Source organism: Vicugna pacos, unplaced genomic scaffold, assembly GCF_048564905.1.
Source record: "Vicugna pacos unplaced genomic scaffold, VicPac4 scaffold_20, whole genome shotgun sequence".
Lineage (NCBI taxonomy): Eukaryota > Metazoa > Chordata > Mammalia > Artiodactyla > Camelidae > Vicugna > Vicugna pacos.
This window is the reverse complement of record NW_027328741.1, coordinates 99,361,826-99,378,432: the sequence shown is the minus strand read 5'-3', so window position 1 is coordinate 99,378,432 and position 16,607 is coordinate 99,361,826.

Below are 16,607 nucleotides of genomic sequence, written 5' to 3'. Positions count from 1 at the left end.
AAATCATAAAAGAATTCAGCAGTTCAAAACTTCTTCTAAAAGGAAGGTTGAGAATACTCCCCGGAATAGAAAAGCAGCTAGAAGAAATGGAAAGAAGAAAACCATTATTGGAAATGCAAGAAGAGCATGAGTGGCAAAGAAGAAACAAGAAGAAGGCAAGGAGGACATCAAAACCTTAAAGAATGGAGAGGGAAGCAGGAAATCATAGGTGATTGGAAGCACTCTCTTAAGTGGATCAGCTTATTTGACTCTCTGAAGCGAAAGGAGAGACGCATGTCCTGACGTGTTTGCAAAACAAGCGAGAAGCAGACCAACAAAGAATCAAACCAACAAACATGCACCAAAATGGTACGGTTGGCTGACATATACCATGGGAAACATGATTATTCAAAAGAAAATACTCAAGGTGATGTCAAGGATCATTCAGCACGCATCGACCCAGTATTGCGGCTTGCATGTACTCAGCACACTTGTATTCGGAAATCAGAGGCGTGCATTCATATTCGTAAATATAGATTCATAAGAGCATATCGTGACCTCACCCAAATGCCGATTTGGGATCCACTGGATTCCTAGTCCGTGATGTACTCTTGTATGTCTTACAACAGGATGAATGAATGCCATATTCAACGCTACGTAGAGAAGAATTGTAAGAAGCCTATAACAAAGGCAAGTAGCTCTGCCAAAGGGTACTAAGAGCAAAAGAGACAGATAGTAAAGTGCACATTGGGGTTGGTTTCATTTCTTGAAATTTCAGCCCCCATGAAACCAATAGATCCATGTCCTGAGAGTGTGGGTTTTTCAGCAGAAATCATGCGACGCATATGTATTCCGGTTGTACGGATATTATAGGAACATAAGTCTCCTTTACTGGGTCTCTGTGTACTGTGAACTCTTAGAAAATTTAAAGACGTGTGAAAACTTCAACTGAAAAGGGACACACTTCTCTCCATTGGTACTGTGCATACAGATCTGAACAAAAGGAAAGAGGGAAGAAGAAAGGCCCATGGGACGCTAGTGGTCAGAACCACATTTAATTAAGGAACCTCTCGTCGGATGCAGCCCCTCCCCCAACACTGACAAGATGCAGCAGCCATTGGGGATGGCAGTTACCGGTTGGATTCCAGGTGGAATGTTGGTGTGTTCCACGAGGCTTGTTGTGGCTGTTGGATCCTAGGTATCCGGGCCGAGTTCTGTGGGTGGATCAGTGTGATGGAGGGGCTGCCGCCCTCTGTGGAGCTTGGCTTAGGTGTTTGGTCTGGGAATCTGTGTAAGTTCGAGATACTTCTGCTGCCCAAAGTCTTGAGTTCACAGGTCAGTTTCCAGAACCTGAAAGGGCAGACAGTGGAAGATCTGCCTGTCATCAGCTTACTGGTGAGGCTCCGAGGTACTTTCAGACTTGCCCAGTCCTGGTGAAGTCGACTTTAGGGGAGACACGAAGAGAAGCTGGCCGAAAAGCTGGCTGCACGCATTGAGGAGAGATGCGAACACATGGATGAGAGATGTTCTGCTCCAATGGAGAATACTGGCGTGGAGACAGCTGTAGAGGATACCAGGCTCAAAAGACATTCAGGAGACATATTGAACCTCGCTGATACTGGCAGAAACATACGGAGTGCCAACGTGGACTTGAGGAAGTTCTTCAATTCTCTTCTCCAAGAACGGGTCCAAGGTCCCTGACGTGTGCAAGAGAAGAGATGGCAGAGATGATGAAAATGCTCCTGTTCTTGGAAGAGGTCGTGAGAATCCACACGTCCCAAGGGGCCTTCCCAAGCCATTCAGACCAAAATTCACCAAGCCCAGGTAAGCCTTTTCCCAGGTTTGGGCCTAGCTAGTAAGCACTTGCCCTTCCCTCCCATCCACTCACGCATCCATTTTGAAGGTTCAGTACCTGAGCGGCAATGAAGCCATTAGGAGAAGGGCAAGTCCCTCCTAGAATCAGAGTTCCTCCAGCTTCACACTCTGTGAACAACAGTGAACTCCTTAAAGGTCAAATAGTCTCGGCTGAAATAGATAGGAATTGAATACTTAGCTCACACCTAGAAACGATGGCCTTCCGCTAGATTCAGCAAATGTTGTGTTTATGTCTTCCCTGGGGTGAAGGGAGTGTGGTAAGTGAGGGGAATCTTTGACTGAACTTGAATCTGTGTTAGGCCTCAGTTTTTCAAGACAGTATAGGTAAATAGTACAAGTCAGAAAGTGAACTGTACCGTATAAGTTGCCAATGACATTAAAGACACAGCTTATGTGGATCGTCTTTCATTTTTGTCAAGCCCCCGGGGGCACTGTATCATGTGGTTGCAGATTTGGTTGCGTTAAAAGGCTTCACCCAACATGATCGGAAGATTAACTGTTCTCATCACTGATAGAAGAACACCTGGTTCTCCATAGACAAGCATAACTGCAGCAGGGTTCTCCTAGCTATAATGCCTCTAGGTGCTTTTGGATTCAAACCTAAATGTATATATTTGGTTTGTTTCCTCTTGTACTTTCCTAGAGAGGGATGTTACCCCTTGAAATGCCAACATTGGCCAGTATGTGACAAATAGGAATAAAGGGCACCACATGCCCAAGTGTATCGAAGGTTGGGGGTTATTTCATGATTCCAATATTTAATTCATGGTTCCTGTTGTTCTCGGAGGCTTCAACCGTAAATAGCTGACATGACCACTTTAAGAGTTTGGACTGCTAGTTTGCATTTAATCTGTATAGGTTTTCCGTAGAGCTGACAAAATTTTACCAAAATTGACAAGTCTGGCTTCTAGGTCGATTTAGTGTGTTTCAAAAAATAACTTCTTTTTCGTATAACTCCGAAAACATGTAAATCAATTCTGTTAAAATTCTTAAAGACTGCAAATGAGATAACAACACAATGTCAAAACAGGTTTCTTTGGACAACCCCTCCCACCACGGCTGTATAGAAATGAAGAGCTAAGCAAATATCACGCTTCTGTGAAATGTATCTGGATAGTGTTGATTCATCGATGCCCAGTTGGCAGAGAAGAAGTGCAACCTGCACTCACTCACTCCCATGTACAGAGCGACACTTGCCGAAGAGAGGTCTGTTACTTCCAAAGACAGGATGAGGCCTCAGGACACCTGGAAGCAGGAGAAGGCAAAGCAGGGAATGGAAACCAGTGCAGGGTCTGACCCCTGGTGATGGACCAACAAGGGTGAAACCCTGTTTAACTTGGACGCACCCTCTCAAGCGGACAGGAGACATGAGATTGAAGGTGATGTGCTGAGATTTACAAGAGTGCACAGCAGATGCTTGGCTGACAGAACTCAAGGAAACCAGCGCAAAATATCCCCACAGTTGATTCTGAGACCAAGATCCGTGATGCCAAATTACAGTTAGCAGGGGCATCGGTAAGTGAGGTATAGGGCTACGGTTGATGGCATACGCTGAGTCTCAGGGTTCTGGAGTGCTTTGTGGGATGTGGTGTGTCTAATCAAGAGAGCAAACCGAACAGTGTACCAATGATAAATCAACCACACTGGTCGCGCGTTTGAGATTACCGATATGTCCCATGGCCACACCCAGTGCATCTGCAGGACCAGGGACCAATTGGGCATTTTGCCAATAGAGCACGTGTGGGGCTGAATCAGACTTATCGTGCATCTGGTCTGAGGGATCCAGGGGGCCTTGGGTTTGAAATCAGAATGAAAAGCCTTAGGATCTGCTACATTCATAACCTGGGCTTGGATTATGGTTTGGTTTGAGGCACAGGATGCGCAACAGCTCTGTGGTGGCCTTCGTGCACCCGTGCCACAAGGATGATAGGACAAGGTAGAGTGGTCCAAGTCCACAGTGTGAGAAGAGGAAGAATTTCCTTCAACACTATCTCCCAAAATCGGATGCTACATTTTGGATGGCACCGGCACGGTACGGCAGCGAGGAAACCAAGGTCGGTCTGCGGGATCATTCCAGCAGGCGCTGATTTGTGACATCCATGGATGTGCTTCCACTGGTGTTTCAGTAGACAGAGAAGCTCTGGGAAGAACTGCTTTCATTGGGACATTCCCGTGGCACTACAAAGCACAAGCGCACTCTCAGTTTGCTGTTTTGGAAACACTCCAAAATGACATAGAGCAGAATGCAGAGCTGAGAACCTTTGGAATCCTCATTTCCAGAAAAGGCCATGTCCTGCGCACTTTCAGGATTGTGAGATAAGCGTAATCAAAATGAAGTTATGCTAATCGAAATAGTATGGGTTGTTCATCACAACAAATGCAACACCAGCAATTGGAGATATACCAGACAACACACACAGGAACAGAATATGGCATCAATGTCAAGGAGAAATTGTCCTCACAGAAATCCCTTGGAATTGCGTAGAGCCAAGAGTCTAAAATTTTCACTTAACAAAGCCCTAGAAGTCTACATTAGATACCTGATATTACCTGAGCAGTAGAGATGAAGAAGCACATTTAAAGAAACAGGGACTACAATTTTCAGTTCCAAAGATATTGAATGTCCAAAAGAAAAGCTTTCAAACAACTAGACTGCAAAACGCTATGCAGTCCAAGTGTTGAAAATGGAGGTGAGGAAAACACTGAAGAACAACAGTTTCTCAGAATCACAAAAAGGCAGAATACCAGAAAAGGGGAAGAGAAAGTCTAAAGACGAGCCAAAAAATATCAGAAAACTCAGTGGATGGGATAATATCAGGGCTAAAATTCAGACCTTAGCAGACTAGATAATGCAGAGGGACGCGTGAATGACTGTGAAGACAGGGGAACAGAAATCCCTCGGTCAGAAGCGGACATAGGAAAGCAAGTGCAAAACAATGAAAATATTGCTGTTGTATCCTGGGTTAAGACAGGGCATGAAAGACTAGAATTCATAAGAGTCCCAGATGGAAAAGCAAGAGATAAAGAAATAAAATATGTCTGAAAATTTATCTGTAGAAATATCAGACTGAAACTTGTTGAATGCCAAGAAAAAATCATCTATGCGAATTCAGGAATTACACAGCATCCAAAGGAGGTGGAATCCCAATAGACTTACCAGCAGCTGTATGATTCCAAACAACAAAGTTCACGAATATCACAGTGATTTAAAATGCACCTGGAGGAAACAACATAGTCACAAGAGAACCTCCATAGGGGTTTCAGCTTATAACTCGGCAGCAATATTGCATTACAGGGAGGAGTGCCCGGACACAGACCATATCCTGAATGGCCAAAGGCTGCCACCTAGGGTAGCCTATGCCACATGACCACCATTTCTAATAACGGCAGAGCTAGAGCAATCCACAGACCGGTAAATCATAAAAGAATTCAGCAGTTCAAAACTTCTTCTAAAAGGAAGGTTGAGAATACTCCCCGGAATAGAAAAGCAGCAAGATGAAATGGAAAGAAGAAAACCATTATTGGAAATGCAAGAAGAGCATGAGTGGCAAAGAAGAAACAAGAAGAAGGCAAGGAGGACATCAAAACCTTAAAGATTGGAGAGGGAAGCAGGAAATCATAGGTGATTGGAAGCACTCTCTTAAGTGAATCAGCTTATTTGATTCTCTGTTTGAAGCGAAAGGAGAGATGCATGTCCTGACGTGTTTGCAAAACCAGCGAGAAGCAGACCAACAAAGAATCAAACCAACAAACATGCACCAAAATGGTACGGTTGGCTGACATATACCATGGGAAACATGATTATTCAAAAGAAAATACTCAAGGTGATGTCAAGGATCATTCAGCACGCATCGACCCAGTATTGCGGCTTGCATGTACTCAGCACACTTGTATTCGGAAATCAGAGGCGTGCATTCATATTCGTAAATATAGATTCATAAGAGTATATCGTGACCTCACCCAAATGCCGATTTGGAATCCAATGGATTCCTAGTCCGTGATGTAGTCTTGTATGTCTTCCAACAGGAAGAAGGAATGCCATATTCTACGCTACGTAGAGAAGAATTGTAAGAAGCCTATAACAAAGGCAAGTGGCTCTGCCAAAGTGTACTAAGAGTAAAAGAGTCAGACAGTAAAGTGCACATTGGGGTTGGTTTCATTTCTTGGAAATTCAGCCCATATGAAACCAATAGATCCATGTCCTGAGAGTGTGGGTTTTTCAGCAGAAATCATGCGACGCATATGTATTCCGGTTGTACGGATATTATAGGAATATATGTCTCCTTTACTGGGTCTCTGTGTACTGTGAACTCTTAGAAAGTTTAAAGACGTGTGAAACCTTCAACTGAAAAGGGACACACTTCTCTCCATTGGTACTGTTCATACAGATCTGAACAAAAGGAAAGAGGGAAGGAGAAAGGCCCATGGGACGCTAGTGGGCAGAACCACATTTACTTTAGGAACCTCTCGTCGGATGCAGCCCCTCCCCCAACACTGACAAGATGCAGCAGCCATTGGGGATGGCAGTTACCGGTTGGATTCCAGGTGGAATGTTGGTGTGTTCCACGAGGCTTGTTGTGGCTGTTGGATCCTAGGTAACCGGGCCGAGTTCTGTGGGTGGATCAGTGTGATGGAGGGGCTGCAGGCCTCTGTGGAGCTTGGCTTATGTGTTTGGTCCGGGAAGCTGTGTAAGTTCGAGATACTTCTGCTGCCCAAAGACCTGAGTTCATAGGTCAGTTTCCAGAACCTGAAAGGGCAGACAGTGGAAGATCTGCCTGTCATCAGCTTACTGGTGAGGCTCCGAGGTACTTTCCGACTTGCCCAGTCCTGGTGAAGTCGACTTTAGGGGAGTCACGAAGAGAAGCTGGCCGAAAAGCTGGCTGCACGGATTGAGGAGAGATGCGAACACATGGATGAGAGATGTTCTGCTACAATGGAGAATACTGGCGTGGAGACAGCTGTAGAGGATACCAGGCTCAAAAGACATTCAGGAGACATATTGAACCTCGCTGATACTGGCAGAAACATACGGAGTGCCAACGTGGACTTGAGGAAGTTCCTCAATTCTCTTCTCCAAGAACGGGTCCAAGGTCCCTGACGTGTGCAAGAGAAGAGATGGCAGAGATGATCAAAACGCTCCTGTTCTTGGAAGAGGTCGTGAGAATCCACACGTCCCAAGGGGCCTTCCCAAGCCATTCAGACCAAAATTCACCAAGCCCAGGTAAGCCTTTTCCCAGGTTTGGGCCTAGCTAGCAAGCACTTGCCCTTCCCTCCCCTCCACTCACGCATCCATTTTGAAGGTTCAGTACCTGAGCGGCAATGAAGCCATTAGGAGAAGGGCAAGTCCCTCCTAGAATCAGAGTTCCTCCAGCTTCACACTCTGTGAACAACAGTGAAATCCTTAAAGGTCAAATAGTCTCGGCTGAAATAGATAAGAATTGAATACTTAGCTCAAACCTAGAAACGATGGCCTTCCGCTAGATTCAGCAAATGTTGTGTTTATGTCTTCCCTGGGGTGAAGGGAGTGTGGTAAGTGAGGGGAATCTTTGACTGAACTTGAATCTGTATTAGGCCTCAGTTTTCAAGACAGTATAGGTAAATAGTACAAGTCAGAAAGTGAAGTGTACTGTAAAAGTCGCCAATGACATTAAACACACAGTTTATGTGGATCGTCGTTCAATTGAGTCAAGCCCACGGGGGCACTATATAATGTGGGTGCAGACTTGGTTGCGTTAAATGGCTTTACCCAACATGATCGGAAGATTAACTGTTCTCATCAATGATAGAAGAACACCTGGTTCTCCATAGACAAGCATAACTGCAGAAGGGTTCTCCTAGCTATAATGCCTCTAGGTGCTTTTGGATTCAAACCTAAATGTATAAATTTGGTTTGTTTCCTCTTGTATTTTCCTAGAGAGGGATGTTACCCCTTGAAATGCCAACATTGGCCAGTATGTGACAAATAGGACTAAAGGGCACCACATGCCCAAGTGTACCCAAGGTTGGGGGTTATTTCATGTTTCCAATAGTTATTTCATGGTTCCTGTTGGTCTCGGAGGCTTCAACCGTAAAGAGCTGACATGACCCCTTTAGCAGTTTGGACTGCTAGTTTGCATTCTATCTGTCTAGGTTTTCCGTAGAGCTGACAAAATGTTACCAAAATTGACAAGTCTGGCTTCTAGGTCGATTTAGTGTGTTTCAAAAAATAACTTCATTTTCGTATAACTCCCAAAACATGGAAATGAATTCTGTTAAAATTCTTAAAGACTGCAAGTGAGATATCAACACAATGTCAAAACAGGTTTCTTTGGACAACCCCTCCCACCATGGCTGTATAGAAACCAAGAGCTAAGCAAATATCACATTTCTGTGAAATGTATCTGGATAGTGTTGATTCATCGATGCCCAGTTGGCAGAGAAGAAGTGCAACCTGCACTCACTCGCTCCCTTGTACAGAGAAATGTAAAACTCCACTCACCCAGCCTTTGGCACAGGACACTTGCCGAAGAGAGGTCTGTTACTTCCAAAGACAGGAAGAGGCCTCAGGACACCTGGAAGCAGGAGAAGGCAAAGCAGGGAATGGAAACCAGTGCAGGGTCTGACCAAAAAGGGTGAAACCCTGTTTAACTTGGACGCACCCTCTCAAGCGGACAGGAGACATGAGATTGAAGGTGATGTGCTGAGATTTACAAGAGTGCACAGCAGATGCTTGGCTGACAGAACTCAAAGAAACCAGCGCAAAATATCTCCACAGTTGATTCTGAGACCAAGATCCGTGATGCCAAATTACAGTTAGCAGGGGCATCGGTAAGTGAGGTATAGGGCTACGGTTGATGGCATACGCTGAGTCTCAGGGATCTGGAATGTGTTGTGGGATGTGGTGGGTCTAATCAAGGGAGCAAACCGAACAGTGTACCAATGAAAAATCAACCACACTGGTAGCGCGGTTGAGATTACCGATATGTCCCATGGCCACACCAAGTGCATCTGCAGGACCAGGGACCAATTGAGCATTTTTCCAATAGAGCACGTGTGGGGCTGAGTCAGACTTATCGTGCATCTGGTCTGAGGGATCCAGGGGGCCTTGGATGTGAAATCAGAATGAAAAGCCTTTGGATCGGCTACATTCATAACCTGGGCTGGGATTATGGTTTGGTTTGAGGCACAGGATGCGCAACATCTCTGTGGTGGCATTCGTGCACCCGTGCCACAAGGATGATAGGACAAGGTAGAGTGGTCCAAGTCCACAGCGTGAGAAGAGGAAGAATTTCCTTCAGCACAATCTCCCAAAATCGGATGCTACATTTTGGATGGCACCGGCACGGTACGGCAGCGAGGACACCAAGGTCGGTCTGCGGGATCATTCCAGCAGGCCCTGATTTGTGACATCCATGGATGTGCTTCCAATGGTGTTTCAGTAGACATAGAAGCTCTGGGAAGAACTGCTTTCATTGGGACATTCCCGTGGCACTACAAAGCACAAGCGCACTCTCAGTTTGCTGTTTTGGAAACACTCCAAAATGACATAGAGCAGAATGCAGAGCTGAGAACCTTTAGAATCCTCATTTCCACAAGAGGCCGTGTCCTGCGCACTTTCAGAATTGTGAGATAAGCGTAATCAAAATGAAGTTATGCTAATCGATATAGTATGGGTTGTTCATCACAACAAATGCAACACCAGCAATTGGAGATATACCAGACAACACACACAGGAACAGAATATGGCATCAATGTCTAGGAGAAATTGTCCTCACAGAAATCCCTTGGAATTGCGTAGAGACAAGAGTCTAAAATTTTCACTTAACATAGCCCTAAAAATCTACATTAGATACCTGATATTACCTGACCAGTAGAGATGAAGAAGTACAGTAAAAGAAATAGGAAGTACCATTTTCAGTTCCAAAGATAATGAAGGCCCAATAGATAAGCTTTCAAACAACTAGACTGCAAAACGCTATGCAGTCCAAGTGTTGAAAATGGAGGTCAGGAAAACACTGAAGAACAAAAGGGTCTCAGAATCACAAAAGGCAGAATACCAGAAAAGGGGAAGAGAAAGTCTAAAGACGAGCCAAAAAATATCAGAAAACTCAGTGGATGTGATAATATCAGGGCTAAAATTCAGTCCTTAGCAGACTAGATAATGCAGAGGGACGCGTGAATGACTGTGAAGACAGGGGAACAGAAATCCCTCGGTCAGATTCGGACATAGGAAAGCAAGTGCAAAACAATGAAAATATTGCTGTTGTATCCTGGGTTAAGACAGGGCATGAAAGACTAGAATTCATAAGAGTCCCAGATGGAAAAGCAAGAGATAAAGAAATAAAATATGTCTGAAAATTTATCTGTAGAAATATCAGACTGAAACTTGTTGAAAGCCAAGAAAAAATCATCTATGCGAATTCAGGAATTACACAGCATCCAAAGGAGGTGGAATCCCAATAGACCTACAAGCAGCTGTATGATTCCAATCAACAAAGTTCACAAATATCACAGTGATTTAAAATGCACCTGGAGGAAACAACATAGTCACAAGGGAACCTCCAGAGGGGTTTCAGCTTATAACTCGGCAGCAATATTGCAGGACAGGGAGGAGTGCCAGACACAGACCATATCCTGAATGGCCAAATGCTGTCAGCTAGGGAAGCCTATGCCACATGACCACCATTTCTAATAACGGTAGAGCTAGAGCAATCCACAGACGGGCAAAACATAAAAAATTCCGCAGTTCAAAACTTCTTCTAAAAGGAAGGTGGAGAACACTCCCCGGAATAGAAAAGCAGCAAAATGAAATGGAATGAAGAAAACCATTATTGGAAATGCAAGAAGAGCATGAATGGCAAAGAAGAAACAAGAAGAAGGCAAGGAGGACATCAAAACCTTAAAGATTGGAGAGGAAAGCAGGAAATCATAGGTGATTGGAAGCACTCTCTTAAGTGAATCAGCTAATTTGACTCTCTGTTTGAAGCGAAAGGAGAGATGCATGTCCTGACGTGTTTGCAAAACAAGCGAGAAGAAGACCAACAAAGAATCAAACCAACAAACATGCACAAAAATGGTACGCTTGGCTGACATATACCATGGGAAACATGATTATTCAAAAGAAAATACTCAAGGTGATGTCAAGGATCATTCAGCACGCATCGACCCACTATTGCGGCTTGCATGTACTCAGCACACTTGTATTCGGAAATCAGAGGCGTGCATTCATATTAGTAAATATAGAATCATAAGAGCATATCGTGACCTCACCCAAATGCCGATTAGTATTCCAACGGATTCCTAGTCCGTGATGTAGTCTTGTATGTCTTCCAACAGGATGAAGGAATGCCATATTCTACGCTACGTAGAGAAGAATTGTAAGAAACCTATAACAAAGGCAAGTAGCTCTGCCAAAGTGTACTAAGAGCAAAAGAGACAGACAGTAAAGTGCACATTGGGGTTGGTTTCATTTCTTGGAAATTCAGCCCCCATGAAACCAATAGATCCATGTCCTGAGAGTGTGGGTTTTTCAGCAGAAATCATGCGACGCATATGTATTCCGGTTGTACGGATATTATAGGAACATAATTCTCCTTTACTGGGTCTCTGTGTACTGTGAACTCTTAGAAAGTTTAAAGACGTGTGAAACCTTCAACTGAAAAGGGACACACTTCTCTCCATTGGTACTGTGCATACAGATCTGAACAAAAGGAAAGAGGGAAGAAGAAAGGCCCATGGGACGCTAGTGGGCAGAACCACATTTACTTTAGGAACCTCTCGTCGGATGCTGCCCCTCCCCCAACACTGACAAGATGCAGCAGCCATTGGGGATGGCAGTTACCGGTTGGATTCCAGGTGGAATGTTGGTGTGTTCCACGAGGCTTGTTGTGGCTGTTGGATCCTAGGTAACCGGGCCGAGTTCTGTGGGTGGATCAGTGTGATGGAGGGGCTGCAGGCCTCTGTGGAGCTTGGCTTATGTGTTTGGTCCGGGAAGCTGTGTAAGTTCGAGATACTTCTGCTGCCCTAAGACCTGAGTTCACAGGTCAGTTTCCAGAACCTGAAAGGGCAGACAGTGGAAGATCTGCCTGTCATCAGCTTACTGGTGAGGCTCCGAGGTACTTTCAGACTTGCCCAGTCCTGGTGAAGTCGACTTTAGGGGAGTCACGAGGAGAAGCTGGCCGAAAAGCTGGCTGCACATATTGAGGAGAGATGCGAACAAATGGATGAGAGATGTTCTGCTACAATGTGGAATACTGGCCTGGAGACAGCTGTAGAGGATACCAGGCTCAAAAGATATTCAGGAGACATATTGAACCTCGCTGATACTGGCAGAAACATACGGAGTGCCAACGTGGACTTGAGGAAGTTCCTCAATTCTCTTCTCCAAGATCGGGTCCAAGGTCCCTGACGTGTGCAAGAGAAGAGATGGCAGAGATGATCAAAACGCTCCTGTTCTTGGAAGAGGTCGTGAGAATCCACACGTCCCAAGGGGCCTTCCCAAGCCATTCAGACCAAAATTCACCAAGCCCAGGTAAGCCTTTTCCCAGGTTTGGGCCTAGCTAGCAAGCACTTGCCCTTCCCTCCCCTCCACTCACGCATCCATTTTGAAGGTTCAGTACCTGAGCGGCAATGAAGCCATTAGGAGAAGGGCAAGTCCCTCCTAGAATCAGAGTTCCTCCAGCTTCACACTCTGTGAACAACAGTGAACTCCTTAAAGGTCAAATAGTCTCGGCTGAAATAGATAGGAATTGAATACTTAGCTCACACCTAGAAACGATGGCCTTCCGCTAGATTCAGCAAATGTTGTGTTTATGTCTTCCCTGGGGTGAAGGGAGTGTGGTAAGTGAGGGGAATCTTTGACTGAACTTGAATCTGTATTAGGCCTCAGTTTTTCAAGACAGTATAGGTAAATAGTACAAGTCAGAAAGTGAAGTGTACTGTAAAAGTCGCCAATGACATTAAAGACACAGCTTATGTGGATCGTCTTTCACTTGAGTCAAGCCCCCGGGGGCACTATATCATGTGGGTGCAGACTTGGTTGCGTTAAATGGCTTTAACCAACATGATCGGAAGATTAACTGTTCTCATCACTGATAGAAGAACACCAGGTTCTCCATAGACAAGCATAAGTGCAGCAGGGTTCTCCTAGCTATAATGCCTCTAGGTGCTTTTGGATTAAAACCTAAATGTATATATTTGGTTTGTTTCCTCTTGTATTTTCCTAGAGAGGGATGTTACCCCTTGAAATGCCAACATTGGCCAGTAGGTGACAAATAGGTCTAAAGGGCACCACATGCCCAAGTATATCCAAGGTTGGGGGTTATTTCATGTTTCCAATAGTTATTTCATGGTTCCTGTTGGTCTCGGAGGCTTCAACCGTAAAGAGCTGACATGACCCCTTTAAAAGTTTGGACTGCTAGTTTGCATTCTATCTGTCTAGGTTTTCCGTAGAGCTGACAAAATGTTACCAAAATTGACAAGTCTGGCTTCTAGGTCGATTTAGTGTGTTTCAAAAAATAACTTCATTTTCGTATAACTCCCAAAACATGGAAATGAATTCTGTTAAAATTCTTAAAGACTGCAAATGAGATATCAACACAATGTCAAAACAGGTTTCTTTGGACAACCCCTCCCACCACGGCTGTATAGAAACCAAGAGCTAAGCAAATATCACATTTCTGTGAAATGTATCTGGATAGTGTTGATTCATCGATGCCCAGTTGGCAGAGAAGAAGTGCAACCTGCACTCACGCGCTCCCTTGTACAGAGTAATGTAAAACTCCACTCACCCAGCCTTTGGCACAGGACACTTGCCGAAGAGAGTTCTGTTACTTCCAAAGACAGGATAAGGCCTCAGGACACCTGGAAGCAGGAGAAGGCAAAGCAGGGAATGGAAACCAGTGCAGGGTCTGACCAACAAGGGTGAAACCCTGTTTAACTTGGACGCACCCTCTCAAGCGGACAGGAGACATGAGATTGAAGGTGATGTGCTGAGATTTACAAGAGTACACAGCAGATGCTTGGCTGACAGAACTCAAAGAAGCCAGCACAAAATATCCCAACAGTTGATTCTGAGACCAAGATCCGTGATGCCAAATTACAGTTAGCAGGAGCATCGGTAAGTGAGATATAGGGCAACGGTTGATGGCATACGCTGAGTCTCAGGGATCTGGAGTGCGTGGTGGGATGTGGTGGGTCTAATCAAGAGAGCAAACCGAACAGTGTACCAATGATAAATCAACCACACTGGTCGCGTGGTTGAGATTACCGATATGTCCCATGGCCACACCCAGTGCATCTGCAGGACCAGGGACCAATTGGGCATTTTTCCAATAGAGCGCGTGTGGGGCTGAATCAGAGCTATCGTGCATCTGGTCTGAGGTATCCAGGGGGCCTTGGGTTTGAAAGTAGAATGAAAAGCCTTAGGATCTGCTACATTCATAACCTGGGCTGGGATTATGGTTTGGTTTGAGGCACAGGATGCGCAACAGCTCTGTGGTGGCATTCGTGCACCCGTGCCACAAGGATGATAGGACAAGGTAGAGTGGTCCAAGTCCACAGCCTGAGAAGAGGAAGCATTTCCTTCAGCACTATCTCCCATAATCGGATGATACATTTTGGATGGCACCGGCACGGTACGGCAGCGAGGACACCAAGGTCGGTCTGCGGGATCATTCCAGCAGGCCCTGATTTGTGACATCCATGGATGTGCTTCCACTGGTGTTTCAGTAGACAGAGAAGCTCTGGGAAGAACTGCTTTCATTGGGACATTCCCGTGGCACTACACAGCACAAGTGCACTCCCAGTTTGCTGTTTTGGAAACACTCCAAAATGACATAGAGCAGAATGCAGAGCTGAGAACCTTTAGAATCCTCATTTCCACAAGAGGCCGTGTCCTGCGCACTTTCAGAATTGTGAGATAAGCGTAATCAAAATGAAGTTATGCTAATCGAAATAGTATGGGTTTTTCATCACAACAAATGCAACACCAGCAATTGGAGATATACCAGACAACACACACATGAACAGAATATGGCATCAATGTCTAGGAGAAATTGTCCTCAAAGAAATCCCTTGGAATTGCGTAGAGACAAGAGTCTAAAATTTTCACTTAACATAGCCCTAAAAATCTACATTAGATACCTGATATTACCTGAGCAGTAGAGATGAAGAAGTACAGTAAAAGAAATAGGAAGTACCATTTCCAGTTCCAAAGATATTGAAGGCCCAAAAGAGAAGCTTTCAAACAACTAGACTGCAAAACGCTATGCAGTCCAAGTGTTGAAAATGGAGGTCAGGAAAACACTGAAGAACAAAAGGGTCTCAGAATCACAAAAGGCAGAATACCAGAAAAGGGGAAGAGAAAGTCTAAAGACGAGCCAAAAAATATCAGAAAACTCAGTGGATGTGATAATATCAGGGCTGAACTTCAGTTCTTAGCAGACTAGATAATGCAGAGGGACGCATGATTGACTGTGAAGACAGGGGAACAGAAATCCCTCGGTCAGATTCGGACATAGGAAAGCAAGTGCAAAACAATGAAAATATTGCTGTTGTATCCTGGGTTAAGACACGGCATGAAAGACTAGAATTCATAAGAGTCCCAGATGGAAAAGCAAGAGATAAAGAAATAAAATATGTCTGAAAATTTATCTGTAGAAATATCAGACTGAAACTTGTTGAAAGCCAAGAAAAAATCATCTATGCGAATTCAGGAATTACACAGCATCCAAAGGAGGTGGAATCCCAATAGACCTACAAGCAGCTGTATGATTCCAATCAACAAAGTTCACGAATATCACAGGGATTTAAAATGCACCTGGAGGAAACAACATAGTCACAAGGGAACCTCCAGATTGGTTTCAACTTATAACTCGGCAGCAATATTGCAGGACAGGGAGGAGTGCCAGGACACAGACCATATCCTGAATGGCCAAAGGCTGCCACCTAGGGTAGCCTATGCCACATGACCACCATTTCTAATAACGGCAGAGCTAGAGCAATCCACAGACTGGCAAATCATAAAAGAATTCAGCAGTTCAAAACTTCTTCTAAAAGGAAGGTTGAGAATACTCCCCGGAATAGAAAAGCATCAAGATGAAATGGAAAGAAGAAAACCATTATTGGAAATGCAAGAAGAGCATGAGTGGCAAAGAAGAAACAAGAAGAAGGCAAGGAGGACATCAAAACCTTAAAGATTGGAGAGGGAAGCAGGAAATCATAGGTGATTGGAAGCACTCTCTTAAGTGAATCAGCTTATTTGATTCTCTGTTTGAAGCGAAAGGAGAGATGCATGTCCTGACGTGTTTGCAAAACAAGCGAGAAGCAGACCAACAAAGAATCAAACCAACAAACATGCACCAAAATGGTACGGTTGGCTGACATATTCCATGGGAAACATGATTATTCAAAAGAAAATACTCAAGGTGATATCAAGGATCATTCAGCACGCATCGACCCAGTATTGCGGCTTGCATGTACTCAGCACACTTGTATTCGGAAATCAGAGGCGTGCATTCATATTCATAAATATAGATTCATAAGAGCATATCGTGACCTCACCCAAATGCCGATTAGGAATCCAATGGATTCCTAGTCCGTGATGTATTCTTGTATGTCTTCCAACAGGATGAAGGAATGCCATATTATACGCTACGTAGAGAAGAATTGTAAGAAGCCTATAACAAAGGCAAGTAGCTCTGCCAAAGTGTACTAAGAGCAAAAGAGACAGACTGTAAAGTGCACATTGGGGTTGGTTTCATTTCTTAGAAATA